Source organism: Mustela putorius, unplaced genomic scaffold (genome assembly GCF_011764305.1).
Source record: "Mustela putorius furo isolate JIRA1106 unplaced genomic scaffold, ASM1176430v1.1 tig00003869_pilon_pilon_pilon, whole genome shotgun sequence".
Classification (NCBI taxonomy): Eukaryota; Metazoa; Chordata; class Mammalia; order Carnivora; family Mustelidae; genus Mustela; species Mustela putorius.
In genome coordinates, this window is record NW_025422021.1 from 11,186,805 (window position 1) to 11,205,137 (window position 18,333).

General features: G+C 39.6%; 1 protein-coding gene across 1 annotated transcript in view; it reads right to left on the reverse strand.

Moving 5' to 3' along the window:
- MYO3B (myosin IIIB) overlaps positions 1-13,455 on the reverse strand; it is a 186,356-nt gene extending 172,901 nt beyond the window's left edge. The window contains exon 1 of the mRNA XM_045066728.1: positions 13,408-13,455. The gene's annotated coding sequence lies outside the window, so the exon portion shown is untranslated. The remainder of the gene's footprint in view (positions 1-13,407) is intronic.
- Between the last annotated feature and the right edge of the window lie 4,878 nt (positions 13,456-18,333).

Here is an 18,333-nt window from a genome sequence, read left to right on the forward strand (position 1 = left end):
AAGCTTGTTTTTATATACCTACCGATCCTAAAAATAATAAGGATTTGTTTTAGATTTGATACACTGAGATAACTTAAAACAGCTACAAAAAAAAAAAAAAAAAAGAAAAAGAAAAAAAAGAAACAGTTGGAGGAGGCCAAAAGAAAAAGGGTGTTGTTAGATTTTGTTCTGCAAGTTTTTCACTTTCTCCCCTGGCATTCATCTATGGCTTTGAGAGTGAATATCAATAAATGGGCAGTGGGGAGGTGGGTAATTAATCTCTCAAGCAAAGAACATTGATAATATATCGAATAGGCTGTAGTTTTGTGGAGGGAAGGCAACAAGAGTAAATAAAACACCAGCCTGTCCTCCCAGCTCTTTTATAGAAGAAAGATACACACATAACAAATTCACTCTCTTTTCTGAGTGCACAGCCTTTAACATGCACATGGGTAATTCAAAGCCCAAAGAAACCCCTCTCTCATTCCTGTATTGACTTTTAATTGGCAGTTGTCTGGCATCTTAGGAAGTTCTGCATAATTAACACCTCTGGACTATCTGCTTAGAAGGAAGCCAAACCAATGTTTTTGCTGCTTTTTAAAGAATTATTTTTATTAACATATAATGTATTATTTGCCCCAGGGGTACAGGTCTTTGAATCATCAGGCTTACACACTCCATAGCACTCACCATAGCAGACACCCTCCCCAATGTCTATCACCCAAACACCCTCTCCACATCCCCCCCCACCCCTAGCAACACTCAGTTTGTTTTGTGAGATGGCTTTTTTTTCTTTTTCATTTAGAATGTGAACTATAGCTTTAAAGATTGGTGACCCAGCGATTTCAAAATTTTGTAGAGCTGAGGAAAAATAGCAACTCCTTCTTTCCTCCTTTAAGCTTTAAAACTCATGAACAGGGTATCAGCCCACCAAACAACTGTACTGGATCATCAGAATTCAAGGAGACAACAGGCTTCCCTTTCCTAATTTGGTCAATAGTGGAGCAGAGGCCCTCTGTTTTCTGCATTTTATTGCCACATTGGCAGAAGCTGTTAGTTCAGTCCATCCTCATGATAAGAATCTCCCCACTAGTAGAGCCATATAAAGAAAAAAAAAAAAAAAAAAAAAAAGCTCAGGGTGCCTGGGTGGCTCAGTCGGTTAAGTGCCTGCCTTTGGCTCAGGTCATGATCCCAGGGTCCTGGGATGAAGCCCCATATCAGTCTCCCTGCTCCGCGGGAAGCCTACTTCTCCCTCTCCACTCCCCCTGCTTGTGTTCCCTCTCTCTCTGTGTCTCTCTCTGTCAAATAAATAAATAAAGTCTTTAAAAAGAAGAAAAAGCTCTTCATATTTCCTGCCTTCTCCATGTTTTCTGATGCAGTTTGCTTGTAAATGATATGACATGTGTTCACAAAAGTACTAGAGCCTAGACTGTTAATATCTATCAAAGAAGACCTAATCCATCCAGGGGGAAAAAAAAATGAAATTCACATACACCTCTCTGCCAGAACCGACCCATCGCTGACATGTGACATTTATTCCAGCCTCAGAGCAACATCCCTATGCAGCAGAACAGGTTTGAGTCCAACCAGTGCTGGTCCTGGACAAACTGTAATTTAGGCAAAGGATGTATTCAAGTTCCACACATTCCTTTTCACACCCCCATTTCCACTTCTGGAGGCCCACATGGCTTTAAGGCTGTATCTCCTCCCTACTCCAGCAGCTAGATCCCCTACTCCTTGTCCCACTCCTGAACTTGACCAGGCAGTATAGACTTCCTCCATCAAACCTCATGTTCCAAATCTTCAGGTTACTATTCTCCTCTGACAATTAATGCAGATCTCCTTTGTTCATGGATAGAGAATGGTATTACTTCACTCAGGTGAGATGTTTGCAGGATATGGAAAGCCTTCTTAGGAACAAAACATTCTCAGAATGATTCTGTTGATGAAAATGTTAGGGACCTATAGACTATCCAGTCTCTGGTCAAGAGGGTAGTTTGGAAGTAAAGGCACTTTCAGTTAACGGTGCTCAAGTTACTTATGCTTTGAAATAAAATAGTAAGGGCCCTCTGTGGTTCATCTAAGATGAGCAGAACACAGTTCTTCGTCTCAAGGAGAGGCTAGCCCAGAGAAGCTGCGGGGGGGAAGGGAAAAGACAGACTTATAAACAATTCATTGCAATTTGAGCAGAAAGTGTTACAATAAACCTGAATGAAGTGACATGAGAGGATGGAAGACTACGTTTTCTTGTGAGAATGAGAAAAAAAGCTGAAGAGTAGGCAATAAATGAGCTAGATCTTGGGGATTAACAGTAGTTTGACAGAAAAGGGATAGGATTCTACCTGAAAGATGCAGGCGCTTAGTGAGAAGAGAGGTCTTTAAAAATTCCAGAGACTGAAGCATCTGGCTGGCTCAGTCAGAAGAGCATGTGACTCTTGATCTTGGGGTCATGAGTTCAAGCCCCATGTGGGGTATAAAGATTACTTAAATAAATAAAAACTAAAGATAAATAAGTTTATTAATAAAAATTACAGAGACTTTCAGAGACCCTATTCATCAAACTCCCAAGGGGCTCCTCACTTTTATATTAGACATATAATAATAGCAAAAAATATTTTTTTCCCTTATAAGCATAAACACAAGTTACCCCTCCTACCAATGAAAATACTATGAAGGCAAGTTCTGGGGAAAGAAAACATGGAAAAGGAAAGCTCTCTTAAGGTTTCATAAGTTACTGAGACCATGGACAAAATCTTTGCTATTTTGCTCTTCCAGGCCTTCAGGTAGTCCTCAACCATTTGTATGGCCAAAGTTGGATGGTTTGTATGTAAACCAGCAGGGGACTCATATCAGTTAGTTGATACAAGCAATAATGAGACCAAAGTCTTGAATAAAATCTCAATGTGGATGCAGTAGATGCAGAGAAAAGTGACGTTCCATATCTAAGACTAGAATCCTAAGTAAAATACCCAGGCAGGAGAGAATAAACTGATCACTGTAGATTTTTAAATCCCCTTTAGAAGTTCTGCTCAATACACCTTATCTATTGATGATGAGTCTGTTGCATGATTTCTTTGTGTGAAGCACAATACTTGGGTTTCCTTGTGTTTTCAGTGAAGACAGAGAAAGCCAAAGAGGGCTTCGGGAAATAAGATGCTGTTAACTCCCATTGTGCAGGATAACAAGTGGGTACTTGAAACTATAAATGTTCCTTTGGTTCTTCCTCTTCAGCATGGAAGCAATGAAAAGGACTCTAGATACAGTTAAGAGTGAGAAATCCTTATTTTTATCCCAAGCATGCCATTGACTTTATATCACTCTACTCTCTGGGACTCACTTTTATTATATGTCAAATGAGGAGTCCAAGTATATTAGTGGTCTTCTACTTGTATGCCCTAGCATTCTGCCACAGCACCCACAAAGCAAATCCTTTGTGGCTATGCAGCTTTTAGATCAATACCAGGCAATGTGGTGTTAAGAGGGGTAGAACCTTTTTGAGGGGTAACTACAAGAACTGCATAATGTCAGCCTGGTACCAGAAAGAGATTATGTGACATCTGTGGCCAGGATATATGAGAAAGTTACCTGGGCTATAAATCAGAGAGCTGGTCAGGGCAATAAACAACATTGTTCAAAAAGCAACATCAGAGAAAATTGTTTATAAATCATAGATCTGACAAAAGGCTGTTACCCAAAATATACTAAAAATTATTAATATTCACTAAGAAAGCAACCCAGCTGAAAAATGAACTAAAGATTTTTTTTTTCTTTAAACTTTATTTATTTATTTTTTTAAGTGATCTCTATGCCCAAGGTAGGGCTTGAACTCACAACCCTGAGATCAAGAGTCACATGCTCTTCTGACTAAGCCAGCCAGGCACCCCAAAATGGACCAAAGATCTTAAAAAGAAGGAGGAGAAGAAGAAGAAGATGGCTATACCATTTTGCATCCAACTGGCAATGAATGAGCATTCCTGTTGCTCTAAATCCTTGCCAGCCTTTGATATTATCAGTTGTTCTTGATTTTGGCTATTCTCATAGGCGTGAAGTGGCATCTCGTTGTTATTCTAATTTGCATTTCCCTTTTGACATGTAATGTGGAGCATCTTTATGTATACTTATTTATCATCTGTATATCTTCTATTGGTGGAGTTTCTTTTCTTTTTTTTTTTTTAAGTAGGCTCCATGCTCAGTGTGGAGCTTGAACTCAAAACCCTGAGATCAAGACCTGAGCTGAAACCAAGAGTTGGACACTTAACCGTCTGAACCACCCAGATGCCCCAGTACAGCCATTTTTGGAAGAGAGTTTAGAAGTTTCTTACAAAACTAAACATACTCTTAGCACGTGATCCAGCAGTCCCACTCCTCAATATTTACCCAAAGGATTGAAAACTAATGTCCACACAAACTCCTGTTGCCAAAAATTGGAAGCAATCAAGATGTATTTCAGGAGGTGAACAGATAAATTAACTAAGGTACATCCAGACAACAGAATATTATTCAGTACTAAAAAGAAGTGGAACTATCAAGTCATGAAAAACCTTGGAAGAGCCTTAAATGCACATTACGAAGTGAAATAAGCCAATCTGAAAAGGCTACATATTGTGTGATTCCAACTACATGACACTCTGGAAAAGGCAACACTATGGGGATAATAAAAAGATCAGGAGATGGGGGAAGGGATGAATAGGAGAGCATAGAGGACTTTGATGGCAGTGAAAATAGTCTGTATGATACCATGATGATGGATACATGTTATTATACATTTGTCTAAACCCACAAAATGTACAACATCAAGTGAGAACCCTAAAGTAAACTATGGACTTTGGGTAATAATGATGTGTCATTATAAGTTCACCCATTGTAACAAAGGTATGGCTCTTGTGGAAGACACTGATAATGAAGGCAGCTATGCATGTGTGGGCATGGGTTATATGGGAAATCTCTGTTCCTTCCCTTCAATATCACTATGAACTAAAACTGCTCTTAAAAAGTAAAGTTTTTTTTTGTTTTTTTTTATTTAAAAAAACAAACATCATAATGACCAACAAGCAAATGAGTAAGAGTAGGAATTGTGGATGCAAATTATAGTAAAAGAGATCAAATAATGTTGGGCTTCCATTCAGCTCTGAAATTCTACCTACAGTTGTAAAATCTTAAAAGAATCCTGAGGTGGGGGAAATAAGAAAGAACAAGATAAGAAAGACACAAATAAAATCTGCACAATGTATTATTGTTTCTTGGCAGTTTGGTAGGCAACAGAAGGAAGAGGGGGTGGTGATGATAGCATTGCTTAGATAAATGGAGGAAGCATAAATGATATTTATTGAGACTTGGGTATATAATTTGTCAATGCTCTCTTCACAGCTGATCACCCTGAGCAACAGCAATGGTTCTGATTCTGTGATCTCTTTAGTTCTTCCTCCTTTACTTTGCTATTATGGCTACAGTGATCTTATTCAGATCCCCAATTTTTATACCACTCTTCTTAGCACATGAGAGAGGAGACAGAAGTTTAGGTTCTTCTCCACAATGTATTTAAGATTATTTAAGATTAAGGAATTCAACGTGCTTACCTTTAACATCTTCATAATATACAGTCTTTCTAGTTAAAAAAAAAAAAATCCTCCTTCTTTTAGATTCGACATTAGGAAATACTCACCATTTTGAAGAACTGGTACTAATATGAATGCAACCATCACTTACATAAATCTTTTTTCCATTGAGTCTCTGCAAGCATCCGAGGTTAACTTTCAATCTGTAGTTACCCAAGTCTGTTTTTCACATTTACCAGTTATTTTGCTTTACTCCAAAGAATGACTATTCCATATCACCCAGCTCCTTTTTTAAAGGAACTAGTCTGAACATCCAGGTGCACATCTTTGAGAAAAACTACAGAGTCCAGAAGATAAGGAAAAGCATACAGGGAAAGGCCGCATTCTGCAGGCAACAAAACTTACAACACACCTAAGCGGCCAGCATTACTCATATCTAAGCTACATTGCCATGTGTTTTCTGAACATCCACACTCCACATTTCTCTCTTATATGTAGGATTTTTATTTTGTTGTTGTTATTGTTACCAACTCATAAAATGACAGTGCCCAGAAAGTGCTACTGAACCGCATATGCATCATGGTGGTGAAAGATAAAATTAATCTATTTTTATTTCTTAAGTACAGGCATAGCCTTTTTGAGACCCTGACCTTATGATATAGCATAAAAAATAACAATTTTATTTCAAAAACTTTGTAAATTCAAGTTTTATCCTACATACTAGAGATGCCATAATTACTGTTTTTAAAAGAACAGGATCGATTAAGAATAAAGTTCAGCAAAAAAAAGATTCTTTCTCTGATGAAGTAACCCTACAAGTATCATAATCTGTGCTAATTCTAGAGGCTGCAGCTAGTCAGTGTACTTGTGTCTAAGTCTTTTCAAGTCAAAATAAATATTCTACCTTATGTGAGTATTTTTGTTTAGGAATGATTCTTTATAGAGATTATAAGCCCTTGGAAGCCAGACACCAAGTATTTCTATTCTCAATGAAGGTTTAAATGTTTCTAGAGAATGTCTCATCAAAAAGTATTCCTTTTGCACCTGCTAAAGATTGGCAAAGTGTCCTACACATAGTAGACACTAAAGAAAAACTATATAGGTGATTTCTACCCTTGCCTTCTGGAGATGGATCTGATCTACTACCTCCCGTCAAACTGCAGTATCATCGATTCTTCCTTCACTCATCCAAGAATGCCATGGCTCATTATCCTAAGGAGATAAGCAATTGACTGTGAACCATTTTGCAGAGTTATGTAGCACCACAGATGAGTAATGAATCTGAATGAAACAGATTTATGGTTTAAATGTTTCTAGAGAATGTCTCACCAAAGCTAAAAGTGTTCCTTGATGTTACACTGAAAGCTACCCATGAATCTAATTAACACTGCATCTCTCATTGGAGTCTAAGCTCCATGAGGGAGGACACTAGGTGTATTTTATTTAACACTCTATACCTAGTGGTCTATTTAGCAGAGAGTAAGCATTCAAATGCACGTGAATTAGAGTGAATAAATTGTGCATTAAATTTTTATTTAACATTACCTCTAACACTCTCTAAGAGCAGCCCCTAGAGTTCATCTCACTTCCCTCCAAGCATCCTGACCTTTTTGCTGGTCTTTGTCCATGCCATGCTCCTTTCATATTTCAGACCTTTGCTCATTTGCTTATTTGAGGTCTTATGGCAGAGGTGAAGTAAAGACTTTGAGTTCTGGGGTCAAACTACCTGGAGTTTGTCTCAGTTCTGCCCCTTACTGGTTAGGCATGCTTGAATGGGTTACTTACTTTCTTTGTATCTGGGTTTTATCATCCAGAGGGCTGGACAAATGTTTATTGAGCTCTGGGAACAAAGTGTTCTTATTAAATTTATAGTTAACAGAGTTTCAGTGGTGAGCAGAGATGCAGATGTTGCTGGTATAGGGGATTTGATTAGAGCCACATGGAACTCCTAGAAATCCTAGTGGGCAAGGAGTTTTAGTTAAAGCCATATAACTTGACTCAGTGACAATCTCTTCAGCATACCCTTTGAGATTTACAAAAATATTAATTAGGGATTCTGGTTAATCACAGTTTTATAAACTATCCAATTTTCTATGGCCCAGAGCCTCATTAAATGTAGGGTTGTTTGACTAGAAAAGAAAGCAAACAAACTGAGGATTTAAGAGTTAAGATTAAGGGTTTATTTTCTTCTGTTTATTTTCTTAAGCTATTATTTTTAAAACACAGAAATCACAAACTCTCAACAGAAAGAAAGATAGACCACAGTACTATGTAATAACATCCTTCTTTTTAAAAAAATGCATCAGAGATAAGAAAACAAATGTAGAAATCCACTTATCTGGCCCTATATTTGTCACTTAGCCACAGATTAGAAAAGAGTTAACAATTCTTTTTTTTTTTTTTTTAAGATTTTCATTTATTTATTTGAAAGACAGAGATCACAAGCAGGCAGAAAAGCAGGCAGAGAGAGAGAGGAGGAAGCAGGCTCCCCGCTGAACAGAGAGCCCAACGCAGGGCTTGATCCCAAGACCCCGGGACCATGACCTGAGCCAAAGGTAGAGGCCCCAACCCACTGAGCCACCCAGGTGCCCCAAGAGTTAACAATTCTTAAATACTAACATTCCCTGAATGTTTACAGGACAGTAGCTACTAAGTGTATGAAATGAACTATTTAATGTGACAATTTTGTCACATTAATACCTCCAATCTATAAGGAAAGGAAACTGAGGCAGAGAGTATTCAAGTTTCTTGCCTGGAGTTGAATATCAGCAGTGCAGAGCACTGAGCAGGAACACTTAAGAAAGCCCATCATCTGAGATGGCCTAACTGAAGATTTTGCAGTAGTTACAGGGTTTTTGATTGTATCCAAGGCAGACCACCGAGTAATTGATGGGACTGCTGCCTGACCAAACTGATTGAACCCAACTGATTTTAGATGATGTCTGGATTTTTTTGGTCATTTACACACCAAACCAGGTCAACCTCCAGTGATCCCAATGATTACTAAGCAATCACCTTTGCTGTGGCTAAGCCAAACCTAATCATCTGGGAAACAGCTGATTCAGTTTTTGGGTAACCTGAACTACCCTTATGAAACACAAAGAATGGAGCGACTTTGCTAAGTACAAACCTTAAATCTTAGCAGTCCTCTCTCCCACTTCCAACTCCCAAGTTCAGTTCAGTGACATTTTATTTGGTTTACTGATGTCTCACATGTGCAAACCAGTAAAGTTCACAATTTTTACTCCATACAGCTGTGGTTTACAGTTTTTCTTAGCACACGAGCTGGCACCACAGCCAAATGATTAACTTTTATATGCTTCTAACATATGGACCAGACTGTCAGAAGCTAGCCTTGTATTCTAAAGAGAAAAATACAGTTTCTATTGATATGACCCAAATTCCTGGGGAAAAAGTGTTAAATTGTGATCCATCTCTAAGTAGAGAGATTATAATTATAATTATAATTATAATTATAATGGCTTTGTTTCTAATTCATTTGATTCGAAGTGCCTGGAGTTATCTTTTAGTAAGAGAAGTGAGGAGGAGGGTTAAAATGACCTGAAAGCCCTATTATAAAGAGATATTATAGTAGGATAAATTAATAAACTGTAAATGGCCTTGGGACTTTTTCTCCAATATGAGCTATGAAATAAAACCAAAGAACCTTTCATCTTAAATATGAACATATTTCTTTTCTATGAATGAGAAGGATGCTGGTTGAGAGCAGCAGAACCTACTTTTCTTGCATTTTTGACCCTTTGAAAAAAATCACAGCTGCCACATTTGTTATACTTGACAGGATCATTAAAGAAATAAAACAGAAAGTCTCTAAATTGAACTGCCACTTTAAAGTAAAATGTACATTCACTGTCACATTTAGGAGCTATGAAAGAACTATTAAAATGTGTTGAGGAAAGATAGTAGATCTGATTCACAACAGATACTAATGTTCCCAATATTAGAGCCATTATCGCAACTCATTATTGAGCTCAGTTTTTCCTTCTTAAGAACATAGCATCGACAGGATCCCTAGAGCCAAGAAAGCACAAGAAACTTTTGGGAATGGAGTTAAAACCCACACAACAAGGTTGCCCTGGAAAAGGAAGTCAGGGAGAAAATGTTCTGATCAGCATCGCCTCAGCAGGTCCCACTTGACTCCTGACCCTCAAGATGCTTTCTAGAAAAAGCGGTTTCTTGGTTTTGGAAGCCCTGTGCATGAGAAACATCTCTTGGCATTTCTGCAATAAAGATATATATTGGATTTTCACAATCAGTATTTCCCATACTTTCTGACCAGGAAATCTCTTATTCACCTCACACCTCTTTATATCCCACAAATCCAGTACTTCATGAAACACATTTTGGGAAACACTGCTCTCACTACTGATAATATGGGAATATTTCTATCTTTGCCAACAGAGTCAAGAGAAATTTTTAAAAGCTTGTGCTAGAACTTGGCAAATCCAGAAGACTGATTTTTCTCATACTCAGGAAAATAGTCTAACGTCCAATCTGGACACAATAAAATATTGTTTTATGAAGAAACAAGACTTCATTTTCCTTGGGAGGACCAGCAAGAAGAGCTCTTTGTCATCTCTGCACTTCTCTTTGAAAGCAGGAACAAGGAGGCACTTCTGTGGCCAGGACAGCGATCCTTTAGAGCAACAGCTACTCAATATGGCAGCTCCAGAGCACGTGGAATGTGGCCAGTCCACAAAGTAAGATGTGCCATAAGCATAAAATACATACCAGATGTAGAAAACTTAGTACAACAAAAAAAGTAAAACTTATCACATTAGTAAGATTTATACTGATCATATGTTGGATGATATTATTTTGGATACACTGATACATTATTAAAATTACTTCACCTCCACCTGTGCTCTAGACTGAATGTTTATGTCCCTCTCCATTTTTATGTGATGAGAGAGCCATGCATCCCCCAGCCCCCAGGGAGACGGAGTTTCTGAGCAGGGAGGTGGGGCCTTTGAGAGGTGATCAGGGGCTTCATGAAGGCAGGAATGGATTAGTGCCCTTCCAAGAGAGGCCCCAGAGAGCTCCCTTGACCCTTCTACCATATGAGGACACAGGAGAAAGGCTCTGTGCATCAGGAAATGGGCTCTCATCAGACACTAAACATGCTGGCACCTTGAGATTGGATTTTCCAGCCACCGGAACTCTTAGAAAGTTTCCTGTTGTTTATAAATCACCCAGTTGGGTATTTTGGTATGGCAGCCTGAACAGACTAAGACACTGCTTCTTTTCACATTTTAAAATGTGATAATAGAACATTTTACATTACATTGGACAGTGTGGTTCTACAGACCAACACGCAGAAGAGGGCCCAGTGAGCGCTTTCAAACTCCAGACCGAAGGTCTGGGCTAGAGATTATTAGAGGTTTGTCTGTTGGACCTTAAGGTTCCATCTAATCAGGTGACGCTCTTCACACAAACCCCTCAATGTGCAGATGGGAAGCAGAGAATTAAATCTGAGGGGTACAAAGGAGCAATCTCTATCTCAGTCACCTGATTTACAGTCCAGGGCTCCTCACTCTACCATGGCTAATGGGGTAGAAGAAACGGAAGGTGGACTTTTAAAAAAGAAACACTTAAGCTGCTTACACTTAAACACAAAGAAAACAGCTCCTGGAGAATGCAAACTCAAAACCTAAAAGCATTCAGGGATAGGAGAAAAAAAACTAGAATTACAAGAGATGCTTTCTGCCCACTACCACTGCCCTACACATGCATTTTTGTCTTCAACAAGGCCTTTGGCTGAAAACCACTGACAAAGGGGAAGGTGAGAAGGTGTGAAGTTTCTCCCGGGGCTGTCTAACTGTTGCCAGGACACTCTGCCTCCTCCTCCAGCCCGTCAAAGGGCAGAGGAGGATGCTGCCCTCGTGGAACCTCACAGAAGCAACAGAGATTGCAGCAGTAAGGTAAGGGAAGCAACAGAGATTGCAGAAGTAAGGTAAGGTAAGTAAGGTAAGGTATGGCCACATTTCTGAGCAAGTGCATGGATCTCATGCTTCCTAGCACAATCTGTCCGTTAATCCTGTGTGTGCTGTTTGCTTCTGTTTGCTTCTGGGACAGCCCCCTCCATCACCCTCCAGACGAAGGGGGCTAGCAATCCACTGCAGATGCCAAATGTAACTGCAATTTCACCTGCACTTCCGTGGTCCCTGAGTCCAAACAGGGCTCCACACCTGTTCCAGATTCAGATTAGACAATTCTAAGTGGAGTTCTTCTTTGAATTTCACAACTTGTGAACACAGATGTCTGATGATGGGCTTCCAACTGATGCCATAAATCACAGGATGGTCCAATATTTCTGACAGCTTCTAGGGCTTTCAGGACCACCAGGAAACTCTGGTCCTAAATGGCACTGCCTAGCCAGAACAGACAGAGTCCACTGAGCACCTCCTACGGGCCAGGGCCTTCGCTGGGAGTTGGAAAGAGGAGCTGACTAAACGGACAATATCCTATCCTTGTGGAATTTACATTCTAGTGGTGCAAGTAATTGGACACAACCCAAAACTTCCTGGAGGAGGTGAGGCTAGGGCTGAGTTCTGGAGATTAAATATATATATATATATATATTCAGAGGCAGGAGAGGGGGAAGGATGGAAGGTGTGATGGTGAGATGATGAGCACTGGGGGTAGGGGACAGGTACAACTCCAGAAAGCAGAACACAGGTGGGCAACAGCGTGGAGCTGTGAAATACTGTGAACCATCCCAACTACATGGTCTCTATATACATAAAACAGAAGACACACTCTCTGTTCTCATGGGACTGGCTGTCTTCTCAGATAGACAAGATGGTTACAGAACTGCAGAGCTGGGTAGACCAAGTACTGAACTGCAATTCTGATGACAGATGGTTGGGAGATGAAGAGCCCATGTAATTAACATTTGCTGCTTCTGTTCTTCATGAGTGACTTGCCCTATTCAATGACACTTGCCCTATTCCTGAGACAAAACTCTGACTCTGACCCGCTCTAGGCTGGTGCAGGGAGGAATCCACAGTGAGTGATGAAAACTGCCAGCCTCCTAAGGTCACATGTACAGGAAGCTTTGTGGTTCTCTGCTGTGCCTGGAGCATGAAATCAGCATACAGAGGCATCTCAGTTCACTGGGGATAAACAAGAAACATATCTGCCTTTTCCTGTTATTTCCCTCACCCACGCTGACCTGCCTTTCTGTGAGGATGGCAGTTCCCTTAACCATATTTCTGCCCCAGGTCATAGATTTTCAGATGTTTTCTGTTATTTGAGATTACTTTTGGTTTTAAAGATTCATTCTTATTTGTTTATAACTTTTGCCATCATACCAATTCAAAGCTCTTTTTCCCATTCTCCCTTTCCCTCCAGACTGGATTGATGGTCTTCATGGCTTGGGGAATGTTCTCTCTTCTCCAGAGTATCTAGTCTGGAGAAGTCTTCACCTCCACCTGTGCTCTAGGCTGAATGTTATGTGAAAGGAAAAGGGAGAGAACAGAGCTCTCCTTCCCTGACTGGGTGAGGCTACAAACACTCTCTGGCAGGTCACAGCTGTCCTTTGGGGAAAGGTGGTAGCCCCAACATGTCCCACAGGGAAAGAGCTCGTATCTAACAGCTCCCTCAGCTTCTAGTGATCTGTTACATGTTGCAGCATATCCCCTCACCCAAATTCATAAGTTCAAGACCTAACCCCCATTCCCTCGGAATATGACTGCATTTGGAGATAGGACCTCTAAAAATGTGATTAAGGTAAAATCGGTAAGCCCTAATCCAATCTGACTGGTGTCCTGGTAAAAAGAGGAGACTGGGACACATCATATACACACACAGACCAAAGGTGACCATGTGAGGGTACTGAAAAGGCACCCACCTGCAAGCCAAGGAGAGAGGTATCAGAAGAAATCAAACCTGCCAACACTTTAATCTTGGAATTCTAAACTCCAGAACTCTGAGACAATAAATTTCTGTTGTTCAAGGTCACTTTTTATTTGTGTGGCCTTGTTATGGCAGCCCTTGTAAATTAATATATAGCCTTAAAGTGGGAGTCAAGATTTGGGTTTTAGCTTTAGTTTCTACCTTGCAGGAGTTACCAAGTTATTTAACACACATTTATTGAGGACTGACTATGCACTGCTCTGGGCCCTAGGTATACCATGGTTTAAAAAAAAGAAAAACAAAGGTTGATAAGGTCTCTGTTCTCAAAGAGTTCACAGTGTGGCATAGGGGATGGGGGAAGGAGGTGATATATAGACAGAGAAGATAATGTTAGATCCCAATGGAGATAGTTAAAGGGGTAACATAACAGAGTAAGAAGTGTGGGGTCACTCTCCATTGGGTGGACAGAGAAGGCCTCCCTTTGGAGGTGACATCTGAGCAGGATCCTAGATCACAGAATGGAGACAGAGCTGTAAAGATCTGGAGAAAGAATGTTCCGGGCAGAATGAGCAGCTGCCTACAGAGTGAGGAAAAGGCTTGGAATATATGAGGAACAGAAGGAAGTCAGAAAGTGAGGGGTAAAGTTCAAGTGATAGGAACAGAAAGAAGGGCAGGGACAAATCATGTAAGAGTTTATAGAAAAGGAAAGGAGTCGGTACTTTTTTTTTTAAAGATACATTTGTTTATTTTAGAGAGAGAGTGAATGAGCAGGAGGAGGGACAGAGGGAGGGAGAGAGGGGAAGCAAACTCTCTGCTAAGTGGGGACCCGCACAGGTGGTTCAATCTTAGGACCCTGAGATCACAACCTGAGCTGAAACCAAGAGCTGGACACTTAACCGACTGAGCCACCCAGGTGCCCCAGAGGTTTGGATTTTATTCTAGGTGTGATGAGGGGCCACTGGAAGCTTTAAACAGGAGAGTGAGATGATCAGAGTTATATTTTTGAAAAGATAGTTTAGCTGTTAGGCTGTAAAAGGCAAGAGTAGAAACAGAATTTCGTTGAGAGGTTCAGGTGAGAGAAGCTGTCAAAGCACCACCCTGCTCTCTGCCTTCATCTTCCCATGGCACTCTCCCTGTGTGCATCTCTAGGTCCAAATGTTTCTTTTCTGTAATGGCAGCGAATGTATTGGATTAGCACCCACCTTGATGACTGCATTTTACCATGATTACTTCTGTAAAGACCTCATTTCTAAATAAAGTTGCATTCTGAAGTGTTGGGGCTTGGACGTGGTGTGGGGGGGACACACAATTTAATATACAACAAGGAGTGAAAAAGATGGAAAACACTATGTCACATTAAGAGGGATAAACAGGGGCTCTTGGGTGCCTTAGTTGTTAAGAATCTGCCTTCAGCTCAGGTCATGATCCCAGAGTCCTAGGATCGAGCCCTGTATCAGGCTCCCTGCTCAGCAGGAAGCCTGTTTCTCCCTCTCCTACTCCCCCTGCTTGTGTTCCTTCTCTGGTTGTGTGTGTCTCTCTCTGTCAAATAAATAAAATCTTAAAAAAAAAAAAAAGAGGGGTAAATAGATGATGCAGAAGAGAAGAGGAATAACTGCATGATCAAAGTCCTTATCAAAATGAAAGGGGAAGGAATAGAGAGGACAAGTGGAGAGCTGGCCTATAATAAGGGCAGGCATAGTCCAGTCCTTTGGAAGGAAGACAGAAATAGAAAGAGATTTAGTTCATCCATCATTTATTCAGTAAACATAAACTGAATGTCTATTACATGTCAGGTAGGATACAGTGATGGACAAACCAGACAAAAATCCCTGCCATCTTGGAACTTACATTATGGTGGAGGAAGGCAGACAATAAACAAGATAAATAAGTGTATATTGTATATAAAGTAGTGGTAAGTGTTACGGAGAAAAATAAAACAGGAAATAGGAATATAAAATATTGAGTAGGTTAAAATTTTAGCAAGAAGAGCAGATTGTGATTAAAAGACCTAAAGAAAATGAAGGCGCTAGGTATGGGTATGTTTTAGAGGAAAATATTCCAGATAGAGGGAATAACAAGGCAAGTACACCTACATAAAACCTGTAGTTAACATCATACTTAACAGTGAAAGACTCAATGCTTTCCCCCCAAGATCAGGAACAAAGCAAGGATGTCTCTCCTCTAACTGCTTCGACTCAACATTATACTGTCCTAGCCAGTGAAATAAGGCAAGACAAATAAATAAAAAGCCTAAGAATGGAAAGAAAAAGAAATGTTCTTATTTATAGACAACATGCCTGTCTATGTAGAAAACCATCAGAAATCTAAAAAAGTAAAAACTACTGAGTTTAGCAAAGAGAAATAAGGTCAATCCACAAAAATCAACAGTATTTCTGTATACTATCTGGACAACTGAAAACAAACAAACAAAAAATGTAAACTAGCTCCAAAAGTTGAAATACTTAGGTATAAATCTAACAAAACAGGTACGGGATCTGTATGTGAAACAAAATACAGATGACTCTTGAACAACAGGAGTTGAAGTGCCAAACTCCTACATGATCAAAAATCGACAAATAACTTTTGACTCCCCCAAAACCTACCTACTAATAGCCCACTGTTGACTGGAAGCCTTACTGAATAACATAAATAGTTGATTAACACATATCTTGTATGCTATATATATTATGTACTATATTCTTAACAATCAAGTAAGCTAAAAATGAGAAAATGTTACTAAGAAAATCATGTTTGCGGAATTGTATTATATTTATCAAAAAATCTGCATATAAGTGGATCCATGCAGTTCAAACCTATGTTGTTCAAGGGCCAACTGTACTGATTAAATAAGATTCAAACAAGAAGACATACTGTGTTTGTGGAATGAAAGTCTCAACATAATGAAGATGACAATTCTTCCAAGACTGGTCTATAAGTTTCATGCAATTCCAAACAAAATCATACCACGATTTTGTATAGATATAGACAAACTACTTTTAAAATTTACATGGATAGGCAAAGGAACTGAAATAGCCAATACAATTTTGAAAGAGAAGAATAAAGTTGGAGGAATCACACTACCTGTTTTAACTCACTATAAAGCTACAATAGTAAAGACAGTGTGGTATTGATGAAGAATTAAATACTAATATCAATGAAACAGGCCCACACAATATAACCACTGATTTCTGACAAATGCTAAAGCAATTCAATGAAGAAAACACAGTCATTTCAACAGTTTTAGAGCATCTGAACATACTTATGGGAAAGAAAAATGAACTTCAACCTCATACCTCATCAAATATTAACTCAAAATGGATTCTACATCTAAATATAGAATGTAGAAATATTTATTGAGCATCTACTTACACACTTCGCACAGACAAGTAGGGCATACCCTGTTCTCCCTAGTCAGTCTTATAACACCCCTGCACAAGTTTTCCTTTCTCATCCTGAAACTCTTTTCTCCAAGAGCATGCTCTGACCACCCGGAGTATCAGATTGGCATCAGAAGCCTATCCTTGACTCAGTAGACTGCCATCATTTATCCATCTTGCTTCCTTCTCTCTGCCCTGAATCCTTCCCTCATGCACTATTCACTTAATTATCTCACTGCCTACCTCTCCTTTTCAGTGCTGTAGACCCTGGCTTACAATGCCTCATTACTCCCAGACTGCTCAATTTTCTCTCCTCTCCATTAAAACAAACAAACAAAGAGGAGAGAAACAAACAAACAAACAAAAAACAAACAAACAAACAAAAACTTTTCAAGGGCACCTGGGTGCCTCAGTTGGTTAAGTGTCTGCCTTTGGCTTAGGTCACAATCCCAGGGTCCTAGGATTGAGCCCCACATGGGGCTCCCTGCTCAGCTGGGAGCCCGCCTCTCTCTCTCTCTCTCACTTTCTCCCTCTACCCCTCCCCACCATGTTCTCCCTCTCTCTCCTGCTCTCAAATAAAATCTTTTAAAAGAATTGAAAAATTAAAAAAACAAAAAAACTCTTCCATGAAGTCTTTGTAATTAAAAGAAGTTTTATCCCGTCCTGACATGCATTTCTAAGACTTTTCCTTCTATTTTTACTTCAATAGACACAATGCTTATATTGTCTCCATTTATTGATTTACATGCCTATTCAGAATTTACATTATTTTGTGCATACTTTATACATTTAGGACACACAATCTTTCGGTGACTATTCGAATTGGGATTTTCTTTTATTCCTTCTAGAAAGCACCTATGCACAACACCATATCTAGACAGACCCTAAATATATAATTATCTACTGACTGAGATACTCTCAAATTAAATAGAAAGAAGCAGACCTCTGTGTGAGTAGGAACTCACCCCTCAGGGCTTCCTGATTGGGTCGGCCCATTAGATCTGCTGTTTCAGGAGGAAGCAAACACTGTCCATGTCAGTGACCCTGGAACCTTGTCATTTAGAGTCAGCTCATCCTACTAGACCATTTTCTGAATTGCCAGCAGGGAGGAGAAGCCATAAGTGGAAAATGAAAACTTCCAGAGATAGTGACCAAAAGGCATCCTCTTCAGAGCTGAATGCTGAATTTGGGGAGTGACAGAATCAGGAATTTCAGTATTAATCATCAAGTATTTCAGCAGTGATGGTGTTAGTCCTTTACAGATATAACATGGGGGCTTGCCTTGCCCCCTCATCCAAATAAAAAGAGGAACCAATGGGAGTCAAGATAAAGAGAACTTACTGCTGATTTCACTTCAAATCAAATTCCAAGGGAACTATCTGGGAAAGCCTGGACAGGAGAAAACAGAGCCAAATTCAGTTCTAGATTCTAAAGCAAAATCAGAGTTGGAGGCTAAGAGAATATTCCCAGAGGGAATATTCTTTCTTTCTTTCTTTCTTTTTTTTTTTCCCCTAGTTTCTTCCAAGTTTCGAACTCCTTTAAAA